Source organism: Schistocerca gregaria, unplaced genomic scaffold (genome assembly GCF_023897955.1).
Source record: "Schistocerca gregaria isolate iqSchGreg1 unplaced genomic scaffold, iqSchGreg1.2 ptg001421l, whole genome shotgun sequence".
Classification (NCBI taxonomy): Eukaryota; Metazoa; Arthropoda; class Insecta; order Orthoptera; family Acrididae; genus Schistocerca; species Schistocerca gregaria.
In genome coordinates, this window is record NW_026062722.1 from 35,001 (window position 1) to 40,000 (window position 5,000).

At 52.7% G+C, this 5,000-nt stretch overlaps 1 pseudogene; it reads right to left on the reverse strand.

Annotated features, from left to right (window-relative positions):
- Positions 1–2,585: 2,585 nt before the first annotated feature.
- LOC126331889 (large subunit ribosomal RNA) overlaps positions 2,586–5,000 on the reverse strand; it is a 2,999-nt pseudogene continuing 584 nt past the window's right edge.

Consider the following 5,000-nt stretch of genomic DNA (forward strand, 5'->3'; position numbering starts at 1 on the left):
CATTATGTATTTCCGCCTCAGAGCCCAGCCCTGGAGGACGAAATTCCTGTGCTAGTCGGTCCCAATCAGTTTTCCGATAATTATACCTTTCCTCCCATTCCCCGGTATCTTCCACAACCTCAGTACAATACTCAAAAAATATACAATTGTGATCACTCACTGTGAGGTTGTCAACAACTCTCCAACCACAAACGTGTGGTGCCGAGCTCTGAGTTGCCAACGTCACATCAATATTAGAAACAGCACCCGCCCTCCCTGAAAAGGTAGGTGGGTGTCCAGGTTGATTCACCACATCAAGATGCAATTGCATAATCAAATTCTCGAGCTCGACACCCCGCTCATCCTGTTCCACACTGTGCCACAGAGGAGACTTGGCATTCGCATCCATACAGACTATTACAGACTTGCCTTGTAGAGTTCTTAGTATCCAATCCAACTGATTCAAAAATCCAGTTATATGCTGCCGAAATTGACAGTATACATTAACAATGAATACTAAATTCATCAACAAATTAAGCTGTACCACAATCACATGTTCATTACAAAATTGTGTTAAAATAGTGGTCTTGATCAGTTTATTCAGCACTACAATAGCAGTCATGGGATTCTCCCCTGAGGACACCACTTGCGCGGACGCAGGAAATCCGGGAATCCGACCAGCACAGGAGGCCGGCTCTTGAATCACAAGAATGTCCAGTAACTCTTCCTCCGCTACCTTTCTCAGCTCTTGCGCAACCAAGTGGCTACGCATGGCATTAATCTGCAGCAACCTGAATCGCCCCATTAACCGGGGGGATAGAAAACATGAAGGCGACTAGCAGGCCAAGGCTTCGAAAAATCCGAGACATTTCGTCCATACATCTTGACCATATCGCTGTAAATTTTATCTATATCGAATTTCCGGCCCCTTCTAGCAAACACCTTCTCCACCAAAAGTTTTAATTCATCAGGTTGCGTTGGAATATTAGCAGCTTGCAAATGAATACAATCAACATCCTCCAGGGCTGGGTAAGTAATATCTTCCCCACCCCTATGCTCTGTTCTAACAAGCTGCCTCAGTGCAACAGTTAACAATGCAGGCTCTTCAAGCCTTGACAATCGTAACTTAAGGTCGAAATTATCATAGATATCACCTGGACCAACTGCATTGTAAGTTACACCACCACCATCACTATTTACACGTTTTACATCGGTAACATTCACAATATTCACATCTGAACCTCCGCCACCACCACCACCACCGACTTCAGTAGGGACTAAAGACACAGCATGTTGATCTTGCTTTGAAACATCTTGCATCACAGGCCCCTCCACACTGGCACTCAATGGGCGACAAGTTAGTCGACCCATAGCTTCCTCCAAGTCGACCTCCGTCTGGACGCCGACCTCCATCACCAGACTGCTCGTGGAACCCCGAACAACGTCGGAGCAGAGTAAAGAACCTGTGGACAGAGCCTTATAAATTAACCTACCCCTCTCTGCGTCCCTCTTTTCTTTACTAGGTGACTTCTTCTTTGGCGCCTTACGGGTCGCCATAATCTGTCCTCTGTACGATCCTGTCTAAGAACATTCGGTAGGTGGGGCAATCCTTCGGTCCTCCACACTTCCTACCACGTTTCTTACACGGTATACATACAGGAGGTCTGTCCTTATTAGGGCAGTCCCTCCTTTCATGCCCCACCAGCCCGCAGTGGGCGCACACAGCCTGATCTTCATTACAATATTTATTTGTGTGATTTAAATCTTGGCACTTGGTGCATCGTGGCACCGCCAAGTAATCCTTAATGTTTAGTGCCGAATATCCAACATATAGCCTCCCAATTCTTGTTAATGGCTTCCACATTTCAGGTGAGACCTCCACCACATGATGCACAGTTAACTTATCCCTTGGCCCTACTTTGAATCGCAATCTAAACTGACTGTCAAATTCCTCCCTCGTCATAGAAACATCAAAATTCTGTATGTAGATTGCATCAAGTAGGCTATCCGCATTCATGTAAGTAGGAACATCATACAGGCACATCAAAGGCCTGCGTTTCCTTGGCGGTTCGCACTTAACCTTTTCCATTAATTCCTTATTCGCCATTATTCTCTGACTGTCTTCTTGCGTGGCTGTCTCAACTATCAATACGTTCTTAGCAGTCCTTACAGTGTTAATCTTGATTTTGTCACGTTTGGGATTGATACATTTCTCAAAAGCAGTCTTGACAGCCCGAATATCCTCGCCTGCCTTCGGTTTAATGAATACAGTCGGATATGTCTTTTTAATGTTTTGCTGAATTGTTTCCTTTGCCGACGGCGCTTTAACCACAGGGGCACTCGCAACCGCGGCATAAGACCGAGCCACTGCGGGCTGACCTCTTAGACGCTCGTTCTCCTTCTCTAATTCTAATATCCGACCCTCAAGTTGAGAGTGGGCCATCGCCCATCGAGCTACACAATCCCTGATATGGTTAATCGCGTAGTTGCTGATCTTTCCATTTTTAACACTGGAATCAAGCAACTTTAGAAATCGCGTGTGTCGCTCAGCGACAGTCAAATTCTCCTCGAACACCGAATCACCCTCGAGCGCATTATCACTCTCTACGTTTTCAGCCATATTGACGAAATGAGAGAGTGAAAAATAGTAGATAGGGACAGCGGGAATCTCGTTAATCCATTCATGCGCGTCACTAATTAGATGACGAGGCATTTGGCTACCTTAAGAGAGTCATAGTTACTCCCGCCGTTTACCCGCGCTTGCTTGAATTTCTTCACGTTGACATTCAGAGCACTGGGCAGAAATCACATTGCGTCAACACCCGCTAGGGCCATCGCAATGCTTTGTTTTAATTAGACAGTCGGATTCCCCCAGTCCGTGCCAGTTCTGAGTTGATCGTTGAATGGCGGCCGAAGAGAATCCGCGCACCCGCGCGCCCCCGGAGGAGCACGCTAAGGCGGACGCGGCCTCGCAGCAAGGAAGATCCGTGGGAGGCCAAGGCACGGGACCGAGCTCGGATCCTGCACGCAGGTTGAAGCACCGGGGCGCGAACGCCGCGCAGGCGCGCGCATCCTGCACCGCCGGCCAGCACGAGGCCAACCAACGGCGAGAGCAGACCACGCCCGCGCTAAACGCCCGCACTTACCGGCACCCCTACGGCACTCACCTCGCCCAGGCCCGGCACGTTAGCGCTGACCCACTTCCCGACCAAGCCCGACACGCCCCGATCCTCAGAGCCAATCCTTATCCCGAAGTTACGGATCCAATTTGCCGACTTCCCTTACCTACATTATTCTATCGACTAGAGGCTCTTCACCTTGGAGACCTGCTGCGGATATGGGTACGAACCGGCGCGACACCTCCACGTGGCCCTCTCCCGGATTTTCAAGGTCCGAGGGGAAGATCGGGACACCGCCGCAACTGCGGTGCTCTTCGCGTTCCAAACCCTATCTCCCTGCTAGAGGATTCCAGGGAACTCGAACGCTCATGCAGAAAAGAAAACTCTTCCCCGATCTCCCGACGGCGTCTCCGGGTCCTTTTGGGTTACCCCGACGAGCATCTCTAAAAGAGGGGCCCGACTTGTATCGGTTCCGCTGCCGGGTTCCGGAATAGGAACCGGATTCCCTTTCGCCCAACGGGGGCCAGCACAAAGTGCATCATGCTATGACGGCCCCCATCAACATCGGATTTCTCCTAGGGCTTAGGATCGACTGACTCGTGTGCAACGGCTGTTCACACGAAACCCTTCTCCGCGTCAGCCCTCCAGGGCCTCGCTGGAGTATTTGCTACTACCACCAAGATCTGCACCGACGGCGGCTCCAGGCAGGCTCACGCCCAGACCCTTCTGCGCCCACCGCCGCGACCCTCCTACTCGTCAGGGCTTCGCGGCCGGCCGCGAGTACCGGCCATGACTGCCAGACTGACGGCCGAGTATAGGCACGACGCTTCAGCGCCATCCATTTTCAGGGCTAGTTGCTTCGGCAGGTGAGTTGTTACACACTCCTTAGCGGATTCCGACTTCCATGGCCACCGTCCTGCTGTCTTAAGCAACCAACGCCTTTCATGGTTTCCCATGAGCGTCGATTCGGGCGCCTTAACTCGGCGTTTGGTTCATCCCACAGCGCCAGTTCTGCTTACCAAAAGTGGCCCACTTGGCACTCCGATCCGAGTCGTTTGCTCGCGGCTTCAGCATATCAAGCAAGCCGGAGATCTCACCCATTTAAAGTTTGAGAATAGGTTGAGGTCGTTTCGGCCCCAAGGCCTCTAATCATTCGCTTTACCGGATGAGACTCGTACGAGCACCAGCTATCCTGAGGGAAACTTCGGAGGGAACCAGCTACTAGATGGTTCGATTAGTCTTTCGCCCCTATACCCAGCTCCGACGATCGATTTGCACGTCAGAATCGCTACGGACCTCCATCAGGGTTTCCCCTGACTTCGTCCTGGCCAGGCATAGTTCACCATCTTTCGGGTCCCAACGTGTACGCTCTAGGTGCGCCTCACCTCGCAATGAGGACGAGACGCCCCGGGAGTGCGGAGGCCGCCGCCCCGTGAAGGGCGGGGAAGCCCCATCCTCCCTCGGCCCGCGCAAGGCGAGACCTTCACTTTCATTACGCCTTTAGGTTTCGTACAGCCCAATGACTCGCGCACATGTTAGACTCCTTGGTCCGTGTTTCAAGACGGGTCGTGAAATTGTCCAAAGCTGAAGCGCCGCTGACGGGAGCGATTATTCCGCCCGAGAGCATCCCGAGCCAACAGCGGCGCGGGTCCGGGGCCGGGCCAGGTAGGTCCGTCATCCGGGAAGAACCGCGCGCGCTTGCCGGGAGCCCGAGCGCCCAAAGGGGCGAATCGACTCCTCCAGATATACCGCCGAGCAGCCAGCCAGGACACCGGGGCTCTGCCCAACAGACGCGAACCGAGGCCCGCGGAAGGACAGGCTGCGCACCCGGGCCGTAGGCCGGCACCCAGCGGGTCGCGACGTCCTACTAGGGGAGAAGTGCGGCCCACCGCACACCGGAAC